The following is a 26036-nucleotide window of genomic DNA, read 5'->3' as shown; positions in this document are numbered from 1 at the left end:
GGGGGGGGGGGTCACTCACCAGCAACAGTGTCATTTTTAGCCCTCACTCTTGGTACTGCAGGTATTTCCTGAAGGAGCATGCCCGCCCTTGGCTTCCACATACTGTGCAGGACGCAGTACGCTGGTCTCTGAGAACAACGGGTTGCACGGGGAGGCCATTTCCGTGGGAGGGGTACGCAGGGCTAGCATATCTGGAAGAGAGGCCAGTCATGGCTGCTCCCTGAAACCCCTGCATAAATGCCCGTACATCACCCCTAGGACTTCCCAGGCACCTGGAAGGAAGGTGCCATGCAAGCATTTACACTTTGTAGGACTCCTCATCCTATTGCAAGGAGCTAAAATGCACATCTGAGAGGATTCCAGGGATGCCAGCACCTCAAAGGGCCCTGGTTCAAGGAAACCCTGCGTTTTCCTCTTACCTCCATATGACAATGTTAGCAAGACAGAATCCCTTCAGAACATGGACAGTCCTCTGAAGATTCTGCCTGCAGCAGACCTACCTACTTGGAAGGTGCTATGGGGGAAGTATGCAGTGCTGAAAGCAAATCTGTACAAAGTCAGTCCCAACTTCTTATTTTACTAATATGGATTTCCACATTGCCATTTCTGCATGGAGGCTTACAGGCCTGATTTCCAATGCTATGCTTTCAAAAGGGACCCAAGGCATGAGGGAAGCACGATGAAATCTGACATCATCCTGAGCATCCACTTCAAGAATGAATGTCCACACAGTGTTGGTGAGCAGGAGTCGCCAACGATTGACAATACCTCTCCCTACAGAGAACTCCTGCTCCACGGTGCCGAAATCTCCTTCCACAAAGGAAGATATCTGCATTCTGTCCCGGTCACTGAACCATCCCACACCAACCTGAAAAAGATTCCTTGTGCAGCCCTGCTCCACCTTTCACCCCCACTAGGCATAAGCACAGCAGTGCCATTTGAGTGTACACATCATGCCATGATTTTTAACAACCCTGTATTTCCTGCCCATCATTGTACATACGGTTTTTAGAGCAGTGCCCATAGTAACAGAAATAAGTGCTTCTGTCTGTCCGTCTGTCCTTTAATTTCTATACTGCCCATTAGTATAATGGCTCTTCAAGTTTCAGGACAGCAGCAGAAGCAGCCACATCTTACACTGATTTAGCCACTTAAAGAAGTGGATTTGAACAATAAAAGGGAAGCAGAAATGTAGGGAATCTGCTCACTGGACCCCCTGACTTTCAGGGTGGGTGGCAAGGAAATGTAGCATTGTTAATATTAACAGTTAGAAAGCAGAGGAACAATAAATGGTAATTTCTCCAGATGGAGGAACATAAACAGTGGGGTCCCACAGTGATATGCACTTGGGCCAATGCTTTTCAACCTACTCATAAATAATTTAGAATTAGAAGTGAGCAGTGAAGTGCCCAAGTTTGCTAATGACACCAAGCTATTTTGGATTGCTAAAACCATAACGGACCATAAGGACCAGCAAAGGGATTTCTAGGAGAATGGGCATCAAAATGGCAAGTAAGGTTTAGTGTAAAGTAATGCATGTTGGGGCAACCCTCCCCGCCCCACTTCACATATAAACTGATCAGTCAGACTGACTGGCCAAGAATCCAGTTGGTCCAGAACAGGGTGGTCAGATTGTTAATGAGGACTGGCAGATATGATCATATAAAGCCAGACCTCTACCATCTTCACTGGCTCCCAGTTGAGTTCCATCCCCATTCAAGATGTTAATACTGGTGTTTAAAGCCCTAAATGGCTTGGGGCCAGGCTATCTAAAGGAGCACCTCTTCCCGAATGAACCTACCTGGCACCTTAGACCTAGAGCTGAGGCCCTTCTGAAGGAACCTCCTCCTCAGGAAGTAAGGAGGGTAGTGACTCAAAGAAAGGCCTTTTCTGCACTGGCACCCCGATGCTGAAACAAGCTCCCCAGAGAGGTTTGCCTGGCACTCTCTCTATATTCTTTTCACCACTGGGAAAAGACCTTTTTATTCTGAAGTTATTTTAATTGTTAATCTGTTTTCATAGTATTTTAAGTATGGGGTATGCCTTTTTATAAAGTTATTAGTTCTGTCAGTAGTTCATTTTATGTTGATTTTAATGTTTTATTATAATTTGTAATTTCTGGTTTTATATTGTATTTTATATTGTATTCATGGTTTTGTTGTTCACAACAAGACATGGAACCAAAGTGTTCCTCTTAAAGAAACAGCAAAGATTACCAAGGTATAATTATTTAAGATATGATCGGATTAATTCCTTATTTCATTGGGAAAGTTTGCTTAAACTTGAATGATCTGGCAGAGGCAATAATTCAGTTTAGAAATTAACTGTGTGCCTATCAAGATCATGTCATGTTAACCTTTTTATTTAAAAGAAATTTAGTAAATATTTTAAAATTATACACATACATTCAACATCTAATTTAAATACTGAATTATCCATTTAAAAATAATTGATTTTACCTCCCATTATGAAGATTTCTCCAATTATGTCCAATCCTGAGCATGTTGGGTTATTCATCAATTCAAGAACCCAAAGTAAACACATGGTTTGCTCTTCTGTTAACCTTGAGTTATTTAACCACAAACAACCAAAAGTATCTGGATATGGATCTCCCACAATTTATGGATCAATAAACCCATGATTTGCCACCCAGTGTAATCATTGCGTGCAAACAAGATCATAGTCTCATTCATAATGACCCACAGCTTTGAAAAGTTGGGTTATCATACGATGCAAACCAAGCCATGATCCAATATTGCAGTATTCCTCAAACTGGACTTAGGTTTTAGACTTAAACTGTCATCAGCCCCAGCAAGCATCAGCAATTATCCTTTTGAAAACAAGACAAAAATCAGAAGAAACTACATTTTTCCTTAACAAATGTGTTTATACTGCAATTGAGTTTCCCATGTTAAATCCATAAAGCCCCAGTACTCCATGACTACATATGAGAGAAAACCCCCATCACCATTAGAGATACCCATTCTCTTCTGCAGAAGTGACTGTTACTTCTGAAGAGGTTGATGCATCTTTGCTGCCTCAGCTGTGACTGCACCCACCTTGGGTGATCCTGCAGGAAATCAGCTTAGTGGAAAAGCCTAGCCTTCGAGAGGCATTGCTCTGAGATCCTTGAAGACTCTTAAATCATGGGTCCTCAAACTACGGCCTGCGGGCTGGATCCGGCCCGCCATGCCCATTTATCCAGCCTACCTCAGAGGTTTTATCTCTTGCACAGAGATCGGTTTGGACTCGCTTGGAGGAAACAATCTCCACGCGAGCAAGCCAGTGCCTCGCCGTGCACGTGCCCGGTGGCAGCTTGCTCGTGCGGAGAACATTTTGAACTCAGTCAAAGAAAACGATCTCCGTGCCTCGGCCCACATCCCCCTCCGCCTTGCCATGCGTGCCCCGCCCCCGCCAAGCTTGCCCCCTGCCCCTCACTGGCCTGCGCCCCCTGCCTTGGCGGCCCACACCCACCACTGGCACCTTTCAACTGCGACCCTGTTGAAAAAGTTTGAGGACCCATGCTCTTAAATCCTCCAGCACATTAAGAGCAATACAACATCTCAGTTTCACTCTCCAGCATCCATATGGCTAAAATGACTAAATTACCACTAAGTATATTTTGGTCCTTGAACTACAAATCAGATTCTCCACCAAACATTTTGGGAGAATTTTAGAACTGTTTAATAGATGAACCACATAAACAAACTCCTTAAAAGTGAAGGATAACATCTGCAATCTTACCGTCTTACAGAAACTGAATATACTCAGCTGAACTGGGATAGACACCCAATTACTTTCCTGAGTCATTCTAGGTTCTGGCCTCTTGTCAAGAAATCAGCCCCTAAGGTAAAATATGTTCACCAAGCAGAATCATTAACAGATGGTGCAGCATCCACCCATCTCTCCCCTCATGTAATCTACAAGAGAAAAATTTCAGGTCTTGCAAAACCCACCCAAGCAAAACATTCTGTAATAAAGAACTGCTATGGTTAAAGGGAATTTGCAAGAATAAATAAATAAATAAATAAATAAATAGTTCCCCTTGAATACAATGTAACATTTTATATTTTTAGCACTAAGTGTTTAAAAAGGTATATACTCATGTTGATTTGTTTTTAATTAAATGCAATTAAGAGCTGCAGCAGGTGCATCTGGCAAAATCCAAGTACCTATGTTTATGATATTATGATCATAAATATCATTCTCTCCCACAGGATTTTTCCCCCAGCTGCTTGGTAAGGCTAGCTAACAATGGAGAGTAAAAAGAGGTCAGCAGTAAACTAAATATTAAAAAACTTTTATCTTTGCACATGATGTATTACTGTGCATATACTGACTTAAAATTATGGAAACATCCACTTTAGTTTATCCTTGCAGGAATTACATACAATTCTTGAAGAAATACTTCTTCATCAATTGATGTTTTCAATTTTTCCTTCGAACTTACAGTATTTATCTCAGGTTCTTTATCATCTCACACCCAGAGGGCCAACTTATCACCACCAGCTTCCATCCATGGAGATGAAAAAAGATTCAAGACAGCTTATACCCAAAGTCTGTGCATATGGATCCATTCCATCTTATTAATGCATTCTACTTCTCAGTAAGCTTAGCTAGAACTGCAGGCTAAATGCATCAAAGAAACTTCAGGAAGGAAAGGGAAGGGGCATAATTTGTTAGTAGAAATCACAAATTCAACCCAGACATGGATATTGTGTAAGACATGGATTAGTTATTCTAATCCAACATCATGGTCAAACTTAATTAAAAACAAATACACATGCTACTACAATCCGGCAGAATGCTTGAGAAAACCCTTGATTAAATTCTTCAGTAAAAGGTTGAAAACAGCATTACCATCATTTTTCACTCTGTTAAGTGCTTCTCTGTGCTGAATATGGTTAACAACACCAACAGTGGGCTAAAGATGCTCCATAACCCTTTTCCACAGGTGTCTCAGATAATGTGGCAATAGGGAATCCAGACCACCCGTTTCTCAGGACACCATCTTGCCAAGCATGCTAAGATCCATTTGTGCGCAAAAGACATTCAAAAATTTATTTGATTTATAGAACCTATTTTAACTGTAGATATTGTGTGTTCATTGACAACATCCTTTGACCATAGGTCAGCATATCTCATCTCTTAAACGGATTACCACCACGCTGTGCAATTCTCTCTCAGAAGTCACCTCTGGCTGCTTTTAAGTAAATGCACAACCTTCTCTTTTTTTAACTCGCTTTTTGGCAACATGATTGCTTTTGTCATACATTTGACAGGCCCGTAGTTTTCAACCACCAGTCCACGGGCCTATGCTGGTCCACAGGAAATTTCCTGCCAGTTTCCCTCCTCCTGCTACGATCAGCTCCGTTCCCCTGGTGATGGCAGTAGCCTTAAGCAAATGTGATTTGCTGCCCTTCCACGCAGATCTGGGAATACCACTGCCACCACTTCCTCAGTGCGCTGTGCAAATGGCCCCAAGCTGCCTGGTTCTGGTCTTGCACTGCCTGGCAAGGTGAGTGGCACAGCCATTTTCTGGGAATTCATGCTGACCATAGGGCCCTGTTAGGAGTTGCAAGACCAGAGCCAGGGAGCATGGGGACACTTGCATGGAGCGCTGAGGGGGCAGGGGCCATGGCAGCATTCTCAAATGGAGATCTTTTCACCAAATGGGAGGAAACTCAACCTGCTCTAGATGGGGTTACATTCCCCTTGAAAAAGCCGGTTTGTAGCTTGGGGATGCTCCTTGATCCACCCTTGTCACTCAGTGGCTCAGAGTGCCATTAACCAATTTTGGCTGGTGAGACAGCTGTGTCCCATCAGAGGTCTTCAGTCGCTACCAGTAATCTATATTCTGGTGATCTCTAAACTAGATTACTGCAATGCATTCTACATGAGGCTACTGTTGAAGACTGCTTGGAAGCTGCAACTTGTGTAAAACATGGCATTCAATTCCAAACAAAATTCAAGGTGCTCATTTTAACCTATAAAGCCCTACACTGCTTGGGAACATGATACCTGAGAGTATACCTCTCCCAACTATCAGCCACCCAGATGCTATGATTAGCCTCTGGGGCCTGCTTCCAACTACCACCTCCAAGGGAGGTTTGCTTGGTAGCAACTAGGACAGAGTTCAGCAACCCACGGCTCTGGAGGTGCATGTGGCTCTTTCATCCCTCTGCTGCGGCTCCCTGTCGCTCAAACTATGCGTCACAACCACCAATGTGTGACACCCACTGGCACACGATTCATTGAGCTTTTTGACCCCCGGTAGGCCAACCATGGATAAATCCAAGAAAAGAAAAGTTTCAGAAGAAAACAACATTTAATGGTACGTGGGTAGATTCATTTGCTTTCATTGCTGACGAGACTAGTTTACCAGTATGCATAATATGTTTTTGTTGCATGCAGAAATGAAAATTTGTTTTCTCTGTAGCAGTTCATTGATTTCATAAATGCAACACACTATAGTTTTTTATACACAATATAAAGGTAAAAAACAATATATGCAGTGTTATTTTCATTTTAGAGGTCAAAAGGGTTTTGTGGCTCCCGGTGTTTTCTGTGGGAAACGGGTCCAAATGGCTCTTTGAGTGTTTAAGGTTGCCGACCCCTGAACTAGGAGAAGGGCCTTTTCAGTGGTAGCCCCGAGTTGTGAAATGAACTCTCTCCTGAGGCCTACTTGGCATCAACAGTGGTATCTTTTTGGTACCAAGTCAAGACTTTCTTCTAATGCAAGGCTTTGTCAGTGTTTAGTTGGGGCTTTGTCAGTGTTTAATCCAAGTTTTTATCTTAAATTGTTGGAATTTTATACATGTTCTAAAGATGTTTTAAAATATTTTTGTATGGCTTTTCCCCCTCACATTGTTGTATTATGACACATTTTAAACTGTGTTTTATTGGATGATTGTAAACCACTGAGAGAGCTTCAGCTGCTGGGTGGTACAGAATTAAACAACAACAACAACAACTCATTCTTATTTATGCACATGGGTGTCTTATTTGTAAGCAGCTTGGATTCATTCAGGAAACAGCAGGAAGCAATCTCTGAATAATAAATATGTAAAAGAAGTCACACATGCTATCAGTGAAATCTTGAATTCAATTTTTCTTAGAATTGCTATTTTTGCAGGATGTGAACATAAACACAGAGTTGGATAGTGGTGAATAAGAGAGCTATGAATTTGTTGCTTTGCTTTATTCACATTCGTTTCACTGTTCTCATTTTATATCTGGTAAACTGTGCCACTCACAAATGCTCATTTTTCTAATCCATCCCCTCTTTCTGTACAAGTAGGCACATGGAACAGGAAATATTTGAAATTCAATCTGTTATCACAAGACTATGTTAAAACAAGAACTTTTTAGAACTACTCTAATAGGAAAAAATGGCATTTTAAAATGAGCTGTAACCTTGTTTCAAATAAAGCAATATTCATAACGGGTAGTATATACTAGGAAAAATGATAATGATGATAACAATGACTACAACCTGCTTTGGAACTCAAAACCTAAGACATTAGTATCAATTTCTGAATGCATACAAGAATCCATCTAAATCCTGATATTCCCCTACAATGGCTTGGATTCAAAGAGAAATTAACGTAAGAAAGCTTCCTATCGCTTCCTCTCATATGCAGCCATCTGCACCTCCCTAAACAGCTCTGGCTGGTTGCTGAGTCCTTATGAACAACAGGGGATGGAACACCAGGAACTGCTACAGGAGTAAACCATCCTAAATTGGTTTCCCTAAGAAACCCCAAGGATGCCATCGAACATTGTTCGAACGCCCCCACCCCAAATCCACAGAAAGCCTTTCCTGTGGGGATGTAATAGGTGACAGGAGAGGAAGAAGAGGAAACCTTTCTGTGAATGGCCTTAAGTGGCCTTCTCTTGATATCAAAGCCAATGCTACAACATACATGTGCAAGCAGTCTTATTTCTGAACTGTGCTAAGGGATAAACACAAGCACACAGAATCAATTAGAGAGGAAGGGAACGTTGCCCACATAGGCAGGGAATATCTAATTATAAAGTTCAGTAAGTATGCCACACATTAGGAAATATGACTTGAAATGCAAAAGCTAGCTGTTTAAGTAAAAATACAATGAATTAGTATCTATATTAAAGGAAACACAAAGAAAGTGTATATTAAGGAGCAGAATTATAGTGGTACCGGATTAGAATTCACCCTGCACAGTTCCCCTTCTTTTCAGCGTGGCAGCATAGTTCCAACTTGTTACATCTTCCCGCTGTATCAATTTATTCTATCAATTTATTCCTCCTTTCTGCTTCTTCTGTTTTAACCAATACCCAATCCATAAGAGGACCTCTCTTCCTATCCCTTATCTACTAAATGTAATCAGGAATATTTAACTTTTTGGAAAAAACCAAGACCACACTATCTACCAAGACCGTAACAAGTTAGTGAGTCAGAATTTATCTTTACACAAGCCATTTTAAACATTTTTCAGTTTTTATGCTGGATCACGCTCCCCACAAATTCACCACTAAGACATCTTCCTCTAACTGGCCTTTAATTTCCTATACTGTTGTAAGCCGTCCAGAGATGACAGTAATGGACGCCCTACAACTTTTCTAAATAACAACCACCACCACCACCACCACCACCTCTTTGGACCTATTTTAAAACTGATGATGTGCTAGCCACTTTCCAATCTTATATCTTTGTTGTTCTGTACAGGAAGATCAGCAATTCCACACTTGAGTTGTTTAAACATTCTCAAATGGATATTGTCTGGACTGTATTGTTTTAATTTGGTGAAAAGACCTAGATCATCATCTTTCATCATCAATACTTGCCTTAAATCATGAAGACTTCCCAAAAATATCAGTTCATGCACAAGTACCTGCCCCTACATCTTTTTTAAAGACAAACACAATGAATGGAATCAGCTTTTCATTATTCTCCTTAGCCTTCTTTAAATTCCTTGTAGTACAGCTAACTAACTGCCTCCCTGTACAGTTTCCTATTTCTAAAGTGAATACTTACTGTAGTTCTTATATTATTTTAGGAATATGCTCATCATATTCATTTTTGCATCTGTGGTATGCTTACAAGTTGTCAATCCTTTTTTGTTTTCTTCACTTGGGCAACAGCTTCTTCAACTCTGCATGTTAACCCTACTGACATCTTCCTGGACTTTGTGAAACCTTTAAACTTCCTGGATAGCAGGAGCACATCTCCCCCCTCACTCCTTCAGCAGACTTAGACAAAACCTTAGAAGCACAGCCCTTTATTGAGCACTACAAGTTTACAAAATTATAATGGTCCTGATGCACAAATCAATAGGTAGAGCTTTCAATGGTTAAATCATGTAATCACGGACACATAATCAGGCCTGTGAAAAACACCAGAAGACAGTCACTACAGAATTTGTATTAAAAGATAAACATAACCCACTAGTTCTCTCCATTACATTTACCTGTTTTCAGACTAAGGATAATATAGAATTAAGCTAATTTATTTACAACAAATAAACCTGACAATGCATTAAAAAGTTTCAGGTGTTGCGTGAAAAATGTAGTGAGCATGATTTAAAAAAGAGGAATGTGTATCACAAAACTTGCAATACTGTTCCCTCTTTGTTTAAAGAAAACTGTCAATCGATACAATAAGTTCTACCTGACCTTCGCATCTCAGTCAAGCTCAATATTTATTTATTTATTTCATTTATATACCACCCCATAGCCCACAAGGTAGTTTACAAATATTAAAATCATAAAAAGAATTCTTAATATACTCGTTAAAACAGTGAACAATATACATCTAAAATACCATAAAACAACAAAATAACTATTAACAATCAAGGGCAAATAAATCGGCACAGCAGCAATTTATAAAAAAAAATATTTAAACTGGGTCAGCAATAAGGCACACAGGCTTAACTATTAAAATATTTAGAAAATAAAAAAGTTTTCACCTGGGCCAAAAAGATGCCAGGGATTGCGCCAGGCACACCTCACTGGAAAGCATGTTCCAGAGATGCCACTCCTGAGAAGGCCCTTCTGGTTGCCACTCCTGGGGAGGGGGGGTGGCTCCCTGAGAAGGATCTTGACAGATCATCTTAAGAGTCAGGTAGGAACATATTGGATAAGCCATTCTTTCAGATAATCAGGCTCCAAGTCCTTTAGCACCTTACATGTTAGAACAAACATGAATTGGGCCCAGATTACAACTGGAAGGCAACACAGATGTCAGACTGATTTACCAACTGCATCCCTAAGCTGATAAGAAGTGCTCTTACTCACTGAGTTCACTTGCGACTCAGTGGCCAGGAGTATGGTCATATCTTGGCAGCATGTACAGGGTATTACAAGGTAGGCAGTATTCTTGTCTGTAAACATCAGCATCAAACTAACACTCCCCAGAACTGTACCTAAAACAAGATCAGGATGAAACTTAAAACCCTGCCATTAGTTGCCTGTTATCAATGAAAATACCCAAGGCACTTTTCACAAGCACAAGCTTGTAAATAGCTCTCTGTGCAAGTGTTCCATTTGATTAGTTCTAGCTAGCTAGCAAAAATATTCCTGAGTATTTTAAATTACAAGTTTTGATGCTCTTCCATATGACAGAAGTCAAATATATTAAATCAATGTTCTGTTCCACAAAAAAAAATTGATTAGAAACAGAGGGCTGGATCCAAAGGCTGCACATGTAGGGACTGCTTATAGAACATCTCTTCTCTATCCTACTCCCATCATAGACTCCTGTACCCCAGAAAATACTTGTTGGTCTGTTGGAGCTACTGCAAAATGCCAAACTGATACAAAATAAAACCTATTCACATTGAACTTAACATTTATGACTAATTTGCAGATTAGGAGGCTGATCAGGCTTGCATTACCAAGACCTTTCCGGATACTCAGTGTATCACCAACATGGGGTCTATGGTCATTTGGCTGGGATCTATGACAGTTCTACTCCAAAATATCTCAAGTACACTGAATTGCCTAGGCTTACTGCAATCAATATGAATTAATCTCCTTTTCTAAGCTTTATGCCAAATTGAGTACTAATCTTGAATGTTTGTATCTTGTCGAGACTTCAAGGGGCAGATGGAGGATTTTACTAGAGAATTGCCCACCAGAATATTCATCCATCTCTCTGCCTGAGTTGACAGTGGTGGTCACAGCTTGGTTGGTGGTCACTGCCTTTAGTATTATATTTTTAATATGGGGGTATCTTTAAGAATATGCTTGGAAGTTATAGTATTCTAGTAATATATATAAATACAAAAGCAACTGGATGATGATGATGGTAACAGCACAAGTGGATCTGAGCAAGGTTTAGATCTATTAAGACATACAATTAGAAAAAAGGAAGAAGAAAACACACAAAAATGGTGGGGAAATGTTAGTGACTACAAATAAATAAATAAGACAACCAGAAAGCTGACAATTGCATTCTGAGAAGTTCAGAATTGTGAGCAGGAGGAAGTTGCAGGGTTCTACGCAACCAATATTAGCCCCATTTTCAGTGAACTCTATTGAAATGAAATGGAACTTGAGACTTTACTAACAGAGGTCCCATTTATTTCAAAGGATCAACTTTGATTAGGGTCTACATTGGATATGACCTTTATTACAAATATTTGCTTCCCCACTTAGGGGCACAAGGAGTTCCATATCCCAAACTCTGTTATCTCTCACAATAACCTTGTAGTGTGTGACAGAACTAAGATTGCCTTTTGTGATTTTAATAGTCAAGTATGGACTAGAATCTGTATCCCCCTGGTCTTATCTCAACAATCTACCATTATATGGCACTAGTCTACAACAAATAAAAAGGCAACCAAGAGATTATTGTACTCCGACATGCAAATATTGTTTACACAAATACTTCTGCATTTGCAGTATGTCAGTCTCAAGATTCTCTGGATATGTTCTCTTTGCTAGTGAAGCTGTAAATATAAAGAAGCAACCTACCAGGATACTGGAATGCAATAAAGGTTCTCAAGAACTGGCTCCTAAAGCTCTGGAGGAGTAAAAAGTATTCTGCTCAAAGCATGCCACCACATTACTAGTACTGGGGAAATTCAGAATCAGATGTAGTAGCAGCACGTAGCCCCTTCCCAAACCAAAGATAGACAACTGTTTCTGTTCTGAATCAAGTCAAGAGTTTGTGAGTCATGTACCATTTGTGGTATGTTGCCTGACATTAATGCTAAGGGAATACCATGATCACCATGACCTTTCTGTGTGCGGGGGGATTGAACTCTGAAATATATCCGGTGTTATTATCCAGTTTTTCAGAAGCTATTGAAGAGAAATGTAATATCCCAGGAAGGTATCTGTGGGATAGTTCTGACTGCAAACATCAACCCCTCCACTCCACCAGTGTTCACTGCTACAGTCGACTCTGCAGCCCATTTCCTAGCAACATTTCTTTCTTTAAAAAAAAACAAACAGCTTGAGCCTCAAAGATGGTTCAAGAGTGCTTTAAAGCATCATAAAAATCTGTTATGAAGATTGCTATTATATCTTGCTATTTTCTGTCATGTCCAGCAAAAAGAAAAAGAAAAGAAAAACACCCATCTCCACTAGACATATCTCAGGATAGAGTACACAACATCCACTTAGACTGCCACACCAGAGCCCTTTCCACCCCAAGTCCACTGTGGAGTTGATCTGAACACTGAACTGAATGCTGACTTGGCATCTACAGACCTGCATGCAGACATGCGACTCTTTTGCCCACAGCCAAAGAGCCACATACACTTTTCTACTGCATGGACATAACTTCACACAGTATAGTCACCAAACAACCATAGGGTGTATTGTGCCAGGTCACCAGCTAGAAGGTACATAAAAAAATTCAGTGAGGTGAAAAGGGAAAGGCACACTCCCCTGGGTGTCTACACATGCTAAGCTGATATTTGGAAAAAAGGCAGCAGTCCTATCTACTGATTTCTGAACTTTTAAGTAACTTTGTGTCCACATTTTAAATCACAATTTTCAAGTTTTGTTTGCAGGTGAAGCAAAAACACTTTTCTCAAGATTCTAATTGGTCACCTATCAGTTTAGCCTTTGCACTCAATAGCATAGTAAGAGCCACTTGGTTTTGTTGAAATGTTTGTTGCTAAATTGTTAGCTTTCATGCTAAATGTATTTATGATACTTTTGACTTGCTTGTGATAACATAGCACTATTTTTTACTTTTCTATTTCATATACACCATGGACTGGAATTAATAGAAGAATATTTTAAAATTATCCAGAGGAATCTTGGCATCAACATTTCAATTTTGCATTAGGGCAACAGGAAAAAATAAAAATGAAGAGAACCCCATCTGAGAAAATTATAGCAAAGAGACAAAATTAGAAGTAAAATCAGCCATGGGTCTAATTTGATTAATCCATCCTATCACAAACATGAAGCTCATGTACAGAGACTGACCTGGATGCCCAATTAAACATTTTATCTTCTTTTTTTTGTGTACATACAAGACAGCTGGCATAGTGAGAGGAATTTACATATGGATAAAAATGCTGGCTTACAGCCTTCAATCCAGCTCTAAAGTGATAAAAATTTTAACAAGTTGCCCTCAGAAGCCCCCAGTGATTTGCACTCTCAAATCCTCAAGTCTCATATTCTTGGCCTCAATTAAAAAGCAAGAGCAAAGTAAGTGGCAAAGACATCAAAGCTATGATTGAGATTAGAGAAATGTAGGATAACTCCCTTATGTGATGATTTAACAAACTACCTAATCAAGTAATGCATTCAACAGCACACACTCAATCATCCTTACAAAAAGATTTAACTATGAAATCAAAGAGGAAGGGGAATGTTCACAGTGACCTTTATCTGCCAGCAACTACAACAAGAACAATACCATCTATATTTAATCCAATTGTCGACTACACACTATGACCAAAGACCACTGGGAAAGTCCCTGCAGCTACATTGCTTTCACCTTCCACGGTAGAGCAAAAGATCATTGTAATGGAAATGTTCAGCACAGAAAGGACAGGCATACTAAAGAGAGCCAAAACGATTATTGCTTCTTTTCAGTTTTCCTTGGTGCTCATCATGCCTCTACAACCAAATTCAGTTTCTTCTAGGCAATGGTGAGGAAGTAGTATAAATAAGTCGCAGGAAATGTAACAAAAAACAGTGTCACTTAAAACAACTCAGAAGCAAAAACCTAGCCAATTATGGGAATTATCACACTTGCAGTCCAATAATTCTGTAGGGCACCAGGTCGTGGAAGACTGGCATAACATGTTATGGCCGTCTCACAATACAGACACTATATTTTTCAATGAGGTAAGTAAAGATATTAATCCTTTCTGCATGGCTACCTAAGGCCTGTAACATTTTTGTCATCTAACAATTAAAGCAATAGTCAAGAAAGGAGAAAAAAAATGACACCTCAGGCTTCCACAGATTAAGATAAACCAATGGCATGTAATTGCATGTAACTGCATTTACTATATTCACTTCATTGCACTGTCTCTCAGGGTTCAAATGCATCTGTGTTCAACATACCTTTGTATGCTGGACTTGAAACTTGAGGAAAGTCTGCAATACATTTAAGAAGGTACCAACTCCATTTAAATCTTAATGGTTCAACAAGCTGCATCCAGATTTAGGCTCCTGTAACTGGCCTGACAGAAGTGGAATTTCCTGCTCCCTATGAAAGCTCCTCCAAATGCTTTACAGAGGATTGAAGCATGCTGCTGAATGGAGTGAGCTGAGATAAGGGGGAGAGATTCCCCCAAAATTCAGGTGGAAAAGCAATGCATTCTCCATTGTAGCCTCACTGAAATTTCTCAGCAAAATCAGTATCAATGAAATTTGAATTATAAACCAAAACTGACATTAAATATTACTGAGCAAGTGTTGAAGTCATATTTTCTGAAAAATCCAGCATTTCATGAGTACGTTAGAAAACTTTACTAGGTTAGACAGTGGTTTTTTCAGTAATAATAAAAACAGAGCACTCTTTATTTTATGTAAACACAGAGTGTTCTGTTTGTTGAAGGTCAGGCACCGCCTTTCATGCATTGCACTGTATGTCCCACATAAGCCTAATGCTTTCAGTTTGGCTTTTTAAATCCATTGCTGTAGAAAGAAGAGCCTTGTTAATTGACAGCAACTTCAGACCATCTTCAAAACACTAACTTCCTCAGATACGTTCAGCAGCATTGGCTCAACTAAAATAGAAAATGTTTGAAATGCTATTGATTAGGCCCAAATACAGCAGCCTCCAAACTAGAAAAACATTTCAAAACACAAGCTGTACGTAAGAAGAGCAGCTTCACCACAGAAGGAGCAGCTGCAGTTAGTGGCAAAGACAGGCTTCAGGCTTGAAGGCCGTCTATCATAATTTATAAGAAGAGCCATGATGGATCAGACCAAGGCTCCACCTAATCCAGCATTCTGTTCAGACATTCACCAAAGCTGCTGCCCTCAGGAAACCCCCAAGCAAGACACAAGGACAACAAAAGCCTTCCCACCCATGTTTCCCAGCAAATGGATGCACAGGCACACTGCCTCTGACACAACATGGTGCAATTCCATCTCTGCAAGCTTGGAACGTATGGAGCTGGTCTGAGCGGAAAAGCTGCTGAAAATTCCATCATCACTACATCCACTGTTCTCAATGTCTTGCTTAGGAATGCCAGTTAAAAAGCATTTTTTTGCATAAAAAGCACCATCTATTGCTCTGCCTACTTTCATCCATGCATTTGGAAAGTCCCCAAAAAACACAATGTTTAATAGCTCTAGAATTATTTATTTCTATACCATCCATTTATGAAGCTCTCTGGGTCAATAAAATACAATAGATAAAAACAGTGAGATTAAAAATCAATTTAAAATAACATAAAAGAACACTAAGACACATTAAAAGACTGAGCTAAGCTTATCCTATTATCAAGAACTGGAAAGAGCTGTGTAGAAAAAAAAAAACCCCACAGAGTGGCATTTTGAATTCTGTCTGGAGGCATGGGTATTGCTGCCTAATAGGGTTCAGGTGAGAAAAAGCACAGTGTCCCAATGTTCTTGAGGCTTGGAGAAGGCTTAGATTGGGGAGACAGAAACAGCTGTGGAGACAAACATACAAAGCTGGCATTTTGGAAATCTCTCTAGAGTCATGGGTATTTCCAGCCTCTGTGAGGGTTAGGGTTATGATCCAGGTTACAGTTAGGGTTGGGAAAACCAAGGTGCCCATCAAGTTTTTGATGCTATGAACATTCTTAGAATGGGCAGAAAGAATGTGCTGTGCAGAAAAACATTGACAAACTGATGATTTGCAAATCTGTCTTGAGGCATGGCTATTACAGCCCTCTATTAGGGTTAGGCTCAGGCTCCAGCTTAGGGTTAGCATTAGAACAACCGGGGTGTACTTTAAGTTATGGAGGCTTGGAACATGTTTAGATTGCAGACATGGAAAGAACTGCAGAGAAAAACACCCACGAAGTGGAGCTTTGAAATTCTGTCTGGAGGAAGGGGTATTTCAGGCCTCTCTAAGGGTTAGGGTTACGGTCTAGGTTAGAATTCAGGTTCGGGTTAGGAAAAGTTCTGAACATTCTTAGAATGGACAGAATGAATGACCTGCACATAAAAACACTGCCAATTTGCAAATCTGTCTTGAAGCATGGTTATGGCAGCCCTCAGTAGGGTAAGGGTTGGCTCCAGCTTGGGGTTAGAAAAAGCACGGTGCCCCTGAAATTATTGAGGCTTAGAACATGTTTTGACTGGGGAGATGGAAGGAGCTGTACAGAAAAATACCCACAAAGCTGGCATTTTGGAATTTTCTTTGGAGGGTATTCGTGGGTATTGCATCCTTGGTACAATTTTGCTGAACATCACTTACTGCTCATCTTAGTTTGAGCAGCATTTATTGGAATTATACCATTATACAGGTTATCATGTTATTAAAAGAAAATCTTACCTGTTGAAAGGGAAATTCTGGAAATATCTGCAATTAAAAAGAAAGATGTATTAGTGCAACCAATTTCATTGTGAGATCCCTTTCAACCTTCCTATATTTTATTGTGATTCTGGAAAGGATATCTCTTCTGTCCTGTTATGATGGGGCAACAAATGTAATCATGGCACTGCAGTCAGAAATATACACAACATGAACTTTGAAGCTTTGCAACCCAGCTGCACATTCTCTGAAGGGGCAGCAGCACTCCTTAGCCTGTGCTGGAGTGTGCATCTGACTAGGAAGGGAAAAAAATCAGTCTTCAAGGTCAGCTTATGCATATAAAATAATTCCTAATTTTTATTACTGTAAATAATAGTCATTTAATTAAGGATAGGTCACAAGCAGCATTTATTTGGTTTTTTACAAGATTTATGTACTGCTCTATCTAGCAAGATTCCAGAACAATAAATATAAAAAGCAAAGAAATTTAGAATTGAAATATTTTAAATCCAATTATGTCAATAAAACCATGACTACTCATTGGAACACTAGAATCATAGAATAGTAGAGTTGGAAGGGGCCAGGAAGGCCATCAAGTCCAATCCCCTGCTGCTGCAGGACACTACGTCACACCCTCCCACTTCGATGACTGTCCAATTTCTTTTTGTTTAAATAGAAATGTGTTCACAAGGACCAAAACTAAAATAAAACAAGGCTGGTGCGTGCTAAATATCAACAGACAGGATGTTCTACAGAAAGGAAACCAGTACATTAAAGGATTCCTTCAAATGGACTCCTAATGAACCACAGATCCATGTGGAACCAGCAGGATCCATCTGATCTCAGTGACCGGGCAGGCGGATAATGCAGAAGGTACTCTCCTAAGTACTCTGGTCCCAACTTGTTCAAATGTTTCCATAGTGCACTATGTGACAACTAGTAAAATACGCCAATTCATTTTTAAAAGAAATCTATTACTATAATTCTATTGCAATTTATTTGCCCATGATTTAACTTCTTAAGGCTGTGGTCAGTGTCTGATACAATAGATTTATTTAACATGAAAACTAACGTAACATTTCACTTTGAAGAACTACCAGACTGCCTACAAAAGGCATATGACGGTAACTCAAAAGATGGCAATATACAACGTATCTGTAAATATAGTTTGTGAACTGATATAGCACATCAAAGTGTAATTTAAAAAGTACATGCGCAGGTTTATCTGAATTATTTAGGAAGCCAAAATGAGTCATCATGTCAGGAAGTATGTTTACAAGCCATTGTTCATGCTAACCATGATTTGGTGGGCTATCTGAATTGATAAACCATCATTACAATTATTGCATCATTGTACAGGTTGCCACAGTTAGAGAATCAAGCAGTGACCAGATGTAAGGACAAAGGAAACAAGTGGTTCAAATCTGTAGTTGGGTTTTAAGCCTCCAGTAGTGCAAATGGCAGTTTTGTGTGCAAACCAGTATTTCTGCAACTTTCAAGACCAATTTGGATACTACATCAGCAACAGGAGTTGCATCTTCTAATCCTCACCCTGTCTCCAACAGACTTATAATTAGAGTTTGATCAGCACAAAAAAGTAGTAAGGGTTATCAAAGGTTAAAAAGCAAAGGAGAAATTCATGTCAACAACAAATGCTAATAATGTGTGTTTAGCAAGGCTTATAATCAATGTTTCATGCTGTAAAAAGCTAATAAAACTTTAATGAAAAATACTAAAGGAAAATAATTACACCAAATACTCCAAACTTCCCAATTTAGCCCAGAGCATATTTCAAACTCATTTGCGAACTGCCTCTCCTCTATGAAGATATCGCTGAAAAGTGAAGAACAGGTCCTCCCTACCCACCCAGAAACACATTTTGCAAAATACTATTGTCAGATACACTGAAACCATTTCTAATTTGTAGCAAACACAAAAAAATAGTTAAAAGCAAACTAGGCTCACAATCCATTTTTGAATTTGTTTCTTTCTTTGATCTACTGACCCTTATTCCAGTTTCAAATGCAATTTCTCATGCAGAATCAGAAGGGAGAAAAAGTACCCTGAAGAAATACAACTCTGTAGACCCCTTGGGCTTACATTAACGGTATGGTTCTTTCAATTCTGCTCATAGTGTCTTGAAGGTTATTCATGAATTAACAACCCTAATCAGTGAGGCACTGTGGCCACACTGTTATCATGAGAAAATCAACTATAAACATAGACCTAGAAAGGAAAGTAACAGGCCATAAGAATAATTATCTGTCTTTGGTAATGAACTGACTCCTTTCACCATCCTACAAAGATGCAAACCAAAAATACAGCATTGAAAGTAAGAGGTCTGTCCATCACCTACTCTTAAAAACATCACCTACTCAACGCTAACCACTTTTACATCATCCAATGCCATTCTGGACACCTCCAATCTTTGTTTAAATAGCTGGTACATGTGTTGCCTTCACAGCTAATTTTCCTAATTCTGAGGTCACAAAGAACTGATAATGCAAGGAGAGAAGGAAAAGAGCACACTTTTGACTTGTTTCAGGACCAATAACCCATGATTACAATCAGAACAGTACAATAACTACCAGGATTTGTGAATTTGTTGGGTTCATTTCAAACTTGCAAGTAAGCCATCAAAGGGTTATTACCGAAAAATTTTTAAGAGTGTGCCTGTCCACAACATGCCAACATAAGTGAATTATAGCCTAAGGTGAATGAGAAAGTGTACCTCTGAAGAGCTTCTCAATCAAAATCAGCTGGAGGCAACTTTTGCTTGCTACAGGCAATTGAGCAAGTTGCTATTTGCAAACCTACCTCACCTCTTGACTTGTTCATTTGTTTTTTTAACCTTTACTCTGCTTCATTTGTTTATAAGCTTTATGAGCTCAAAGTACAGCATTTTCAGCATTCATTCATTCATTTTAATTTGGGGGAGACACTGTCACCCTAATGCAAATTCCCAAAATACGCCCAGGAATATTATTAGTCTCCATATTTGTGACTTTCACAGTAACCTGTATATTTATAAACTCAACTGTCACCACTTTATATCTCTGTTTAAACTAGTTCTGTGCAGCATAACCATTTAAAAGAACTTAATTTCAATTTAGGGATGACATAGGACTTTGCCTTGTAGAACAATATGTCAATACTTTGATTCTTAGGAGAAAAATAAGAAAACATACTCAATAAGCCATCTGTTTAGTAGCAGAATAAGCTGGTGTATGAGAGAACCCTTTAAATATACTTATTAGGAGAAAAGGTAGGAAGGAACAATGCAAAGTCAGGAAGGAAAAGCCTCAAGTTGCTTCTGGCAATCTTTTGTATGTACAACAGTTATTGATATATAAAGACCTCTTGAGTACACAGAAGTCAAATTCTTTCCTAATGAAGGTGCATATCCCCTTTGGTTTATTTTTATGCAGTTACATACTACCTTTGATATCGGTTATTACAATCTAGATATATTTGTAGAACTATATGTTGAACCAGTTGACAGAAGACTGAAAAATAATTATTGTATTTGCTTAGGAATGGCATGACTATTCTATTTATTATGAATTAATCTGAGTTCCCAAAAGACTATATATGCCTGAAGCAGAACTGATATGGAAAAAGGACAGGATAGGCACAGTATCTGTGCTGATGTGCATTTGCAGTGTCTGCCCAACAACATCAGTGGAATAGTTAAGAGGTTTTCAATATATATTATACATCACTTGGTTGTTAAACTTAGTGTGTCAACAGTTTTCAATAATTTTGTTTTATTTCTTAAATTTAAACAATGCAAGGGAAGTTCATAGTATAGGAAATTTTCCCAATTCATCTTTTTCTAAAAGACCTACATCGTTATTCAAAAATAACTAAAATAAAACAACTACATTTTCAGTATCCAATGTCAGGCAACTATCTGTAGCACTTTAAACTGATCTTGTAAAATAAATACTTTGGGCAATTTTACTCAAATTACATTATTCCAAATGAACAAGTTTCAGAGTTTTGAAATGCTCTAAATTTGGATACAAGGCAAATGAAATAGGCATGAAAGTTCATTTTGCTTATACTCTTCTTTTGTTGAAGTATTATTGCAGGTGGGGGGGGGGGAGATTAAGCACTGTGGCTGCCCTGAAAGTCCTCAGAGCAAAATATATATTTAATGGGAGGCAGGGGACTAACACATTGAACTATGTTATATATATATATATAGGCCAACTATTAAGTGAATTACCATCACCCTACTCCTTCTTTTAGCACTGAATTGTCTAAAATACCAGCTTTAACTTCGTTTTGCAGATGAGTCATCCACTGCAATCCAGACTGCAAAATAGTACTGGAAGCACCTTTACGTGGCCAACTGAAACACTGGAAGGTTTCAGTTTAAGCTCATTTAAGATGTCTACCACCCAATAGGAAAGCAATTCATAATACTGCCTTTTCATGGCCTGCCGAGATTCAAAATGTGCTGCCAAAAAAAAAAAAGCAGTGGCCTCAATGAACTACAGTTGTTTCCAGCTTTTTCTATGATATCTAAAACCTAATCATCCATGAGTACAGCCTAGTTTGCAGTGTTTGTCATTCTCAGCTCTCCTTTGAAATGGATCACTGATTTAACATACATTGAAGGACAAAATTTATGACAAACTATGAAGTCTAATATTCTGATGTGCACAGAATTTGAGGAGATACCAATCTCTAACTATAAGTAAATGTTCTTGAGAGTTCAGCTATGCCACAGAAAACAAGGAAATTTTGGAGCAATATTAGAATTAAACTGCTGCTTTATGAGAGGAGACTTTAGAATACATCTTGCCCCAATGCACCTAAAGTATTTTTTCTCATTTCTATATGTTGCTAATATTTGGAAAGAAAAGCTTTAACATACTGTAGGAACAACCCCACTTGGAAGATTCAGATACCAGAACCTCAGCCAATTTATACAGTGGTCCAATCTCAGGTCCTGGGATACTGATCTGATCTACCAGGCTTCCCCAGACAATTATGTCCCATTCCCCTTAACCCCTGTTCCAGCTCCCACATCATTATCATTTTACCCCACTGAAAACCTATCTGAAAAGGAAAAGACAGAGAGTAAAGAAGAAATATTCATACATATCTGAATTTTATCTCCTTTTCCCTTCCTTAACCTGATACCTGGGTATGAGGGGTTTCTATGCAGCTATCCTCCCCATGATCTTTAGCCCAGCTGCCCCATCAGCAGTAAGACAGGATACCTCATAAAGGACATAAGGGCTGTTCCCACTAAGTGTCCATGGTGCATCAAGGGGTGCCGATTCACATATGATCAGGTATTCCATATCTTTTCCAGAGTGACAGAATGGTAATAAGTAGTGCCCCATGCAAATATTTTTTTTCTTCTACTAGTGTCTTCTCTGGGCAAGGGACAGGCAACTCTTTAAATTCAAGGCTGTGCCTTCCTTTATAGAGTCAATCCATCTCATGTTTGGTCTTTCCTTTGACTTCTACCTTCAACTTTTCCTAGCATGATTGTCTTCTCCAGTAAGATTTGCATTCTCATGACATATTCAAAGTATGACAGCCTCAGATTTTTATTTTTACTTTTTTTCATTTTTGCTTAAAGGAAAATCTCTGGCTTGTTTTGTTGTAGGACCCACTTGTCAGTTCAGGGTATTCACAAAGCTCTCCTACAGCACCATGTTTTGAATGCAACATTTTTCTTTCAAGTCTTCTTCACTATCCAGCTTTCACACCCATACTTTGTGACTGGGAATACAATCCCAGCACAATACAATGATTTTGACCTTTGTCTTCAGTGAAACACCCTTACACTTGATTATCTTTTCTAGTTCCTTCATTGCTGCCCTTTCAAGGCTTAGTCTTCTTCGAAATCCCTGACTGCAGTCTCCCTTTGAGTTGATGACTGAGTCAAGGTACGTAATATCATTCACACTTTCTTTCTCTTCATTGTTAATACAGGCAGTACCCAGTGTTACGAAGATCTGAGTTACAAACAAGCTGTACTTATGAAGGAACTGCCATACAACCTGTTAATCTTAAAACATTGTTGTGGGAAATTGTCATCACCATAAAGAGAGAGCAAATGAAAGGGGAGAGAAGGAGGCCTTCAAAGTACACCTTCCTCCCCTGCTCATCCAGAGAAGGAAATCTCTCTGGCATTTCTTTGGTGCAAAGAGAAGGCACTGGTGAGTTGGGGGGGGGGGGTACAGATGTTTGCAGTTGTTTCACCTCCACAAGGGTCCTCCTCCCCAACACTTACAAATGTGGAGGGCCAACTATACATGATCCATCTTGATGAAACCAGACACATGTGCACCTAGGCAACAACTCAAAGGGGACATCTATTTTTGATAAGAGCTGCAGTCCTATTATAAAATATGCAGTTGGAAAATGTACCTTAAGCAGTACCAGTATGTTTATGTGGTGAGAAACACAAGTTATTGTACTATAAAGCACATATTTTTGCACAGTCATTATTTTTATGTGTGAATTTGCAAATGTTTGCATTCAACAAGTTTAAAATATGTGCTTTAAAGTTATACTTATAATTTGTTTGAAACATTCCTGTTATAATCTCTGTGCACTACACTGATTCAGCTTTGATGAAAAAGAAAGGCAGGGTAAGACTTCAGTATGTAAATAAATAACACACACTTTTGGCAGAAACTCAAAGCAGTGATCATCCAATGTATGGAAGTCAAAGAAAAGGCAGGCAGGCAGGCAGGCAGGCAGTGTCCTGTATTTACTCCCCAGCAAAATCCAATTCCTTAATGCCAAGACTGCAGTGGATATATCCACTCTAAGAGGATATATGAACCAAAGAGGTGTTGGCTCCAGCATAGCCTCTCTGGCGCCTCTCACAAGTATTAAATTCAAGGCAACGCAGCAGAGTCTGATGGGTGATCAGATTCAAACAAAACACCACTTTCTAAACTTCTGCCCACCAGGTAAAAGCCATCTTTCATTTCGTTTTGTTTCATTTCCCCTTATGTACTTTCATAAATAGTGTATTCTTCCACCTAGTCTCTCTTCACAATTCAGTCTTAAAGTCTTATACAGCCTTTTAATCTGTCAGTACAATTCAAACACACCCACACACACACAGTTTTACCTCACAGAAGATAACAATACTCATTAATTTATCTTGTTTTTATTCCAAGGTATATTTAGACAGATGAAAAGGGTTTTTCTCCCCCTCCCTTTTCTATAAATTTAAAATCAATTATTTAAAATGTAATTCTCTCTGCCCATCTGCTTTGCCCCAGTTCCTTCCACTCATTGCTTTCTCACCACTCACTCTACCACATGTATGATTTCAGGATTATTTATTCATTTTAATTAAAAAGGCATAAAAAACACTTAACGTGACAGAATTTTCCCCCATTTAATGGCAACAGCAAGATTAGAAGTGAAAGAACAGATAGATAATTTTAGATATGTCAAAATTTGAATCAAGGCATATATAGAGAGAGTGATCCTATGGTCACCAGAGAGCAACTGTGGAGCCAAGAATACTTCAAAGTCCCAGAACCAAGGTCCCAGACAGTGTCCCAACCCCAGAGCTGGGAACCAGAGGTTAAATAACTCCAGCATGGAAAGAGCCACGCAGCTGCACACCAAACAAAGCAACCTCAGCAAGGGCGAAGAAGGGGTGTTTCAGTGGACAGAGAGGGAAGGAAACTGAAGAGGCCAAAATATTATCCTGAAGCCACTCTAACCTCCTTCCCTCCCTCTTTGAAACACTTCAGCAAGGCAGACAAAAAAAGCTTATCTAACAAATGCAATGTGAAAGTCTAGAGAGGCAAAGCCTGACTTTTCTATTCTTCCATTCTGTACAGTTCAGGGGCTTACGGGTACCACAAAAGGATTGCACCCTTAGCCCCTTTTCTTGTACTGTTTTATCAACCCAGAATTTTATTTGAAACCTCTGGTTTCATTTGCCCTGTTAACCATCATGCCACCTTTGAAGCAACGGGTAGCTACTTGGGAAAGTGCTTTTCAATGCTCTTCTGGCACCAGTTTTGAAAGTGTCAAGCAGGCATTTTATTTTTCCATGATTTTTAGTTTTCAGTGAGTGGATAAATAGGAAGAGGCATCCTTGTTCGGTACTTAATACACCTGATCCAGCTTTTCAGAAATCAGAATAATAGAGGATGGAGCCCACAAAGACTGTTGCAGTATTTGAAGTAATGTAGAAAGAAAGGTTATTGATATAGGAGTAGACGATTCCATCAAAACCACACTGAAGACAGGGTCCTTGAGTCTCAGCCTTGGTTGCCAAGTTTCAAAGCCCAAGGACTGTGTTACAGGGAAAGTCTCATCAGCAAAGAGTCCAATATCCTCACATTGTCTGGGGAAGCTATTGGGGGAACTACTAAAGACTAAGAGAAGGCAGGTATCACCCACCAAATACAAAGACTCATTAAGTCACTCTTGAGCATCCTCAGCAGTGGTACTGAAGCAAAAGAGTTCGGAACAGCAATCACTCTTCTCCTCCTTCAACCACCAGAAATCTTTTGTCTCATTCAGCCTAATTAGAAAGCTAGTCCTGCAGTTACCATCAAACATATTCATACAACATTCTGGAATTACACAAACATTTTCACTAACAGATGAAGTTAATTACCATATTTGAATGATATGTGCTAAACAAAATCTGAATATACTTTGCTAAGCCAGAAATGATGTAGAAGCCAGACACCTCCAGGTTCCGTTTATTGATAACTGTAAATCACAGATAGCACAAGCTGTGTAAAACAGTGATTTCCCAACATGCCTCCAGAGGTGATACTGAGCTGGTTTGCGTGTCATGTTAAGCCACTCCTGCAAAGAAGCTGCATCGTATGGCCTGTGATATACCTTACAATCAGGATTGTCATAGGTTGTTCTCCTTCTTCCCCCTCAAGTCCTCTAGCCAGCTGTGGCACACACCCCAAGAAACTGAAGCAAAACCCACCTTGTCCTTTGCCCTGGCCCCTTTCCCTGCTCCAATTATTACCCCCTTTCCTTCCTCAGGTTTTTATTGTTAAGACTTAAAATGTGCAAGTACTGTCATTCTTTCACAAGTACACTCATAACTATTGGATATATGTAGTCTTATCCAGTCAATTTCCTCATATGTTTCAGCTGT

The 26036-nt window shown here is 39.3% G+C and overlaps 1 protein-coding gene across 4 annotated transcripts in view; it reads right to left on the bottom strand.

The window, feature by feature from the left end:
- The window catches only part of PTK2 (protein tyrosine kinase 2), a 235638-nt gene that overhangs the window by 158046 nt on the left and 51556 nt on the right, over positions 1–26036 (bottom strand). For 3 of the 4 annotated variants that reach the window (XM_044452826.1, XM_044452827.1, XM_044452828.1), the window contains one exon: positions 16928–16954. The gene's annotated coding sequence lies outside the window, so the exon portion shown is untranslated. Of the gene's footprint in view, positions 1–11955; positions 13921–16927; positions 16955–26036 lie in introns of those variants that run through there. The other variant, XM_044452829.1, reaches the window with a different exon arrangement.

This window comes from Varanus komodoensis, unplaced genomic scaffold (genome assembly GCF_004798865.1).
Source record: "Varanus komodoensis strain SLA01 unplaced genomic scaffold, ASM479886v1 scaffold75, whole genome shotgun sequence".
Classification (NCBI taxonomy): Eukaryota; Metazoa; Chordata; class Lepidosauria; order Squamata; family Varanidae; genus Varanus; species Varanus komodoensis.
Note: the sequence above shows the minus strand (reverse complement) of the source record. Positions and strands in the feature narration are given on the sequence as shown.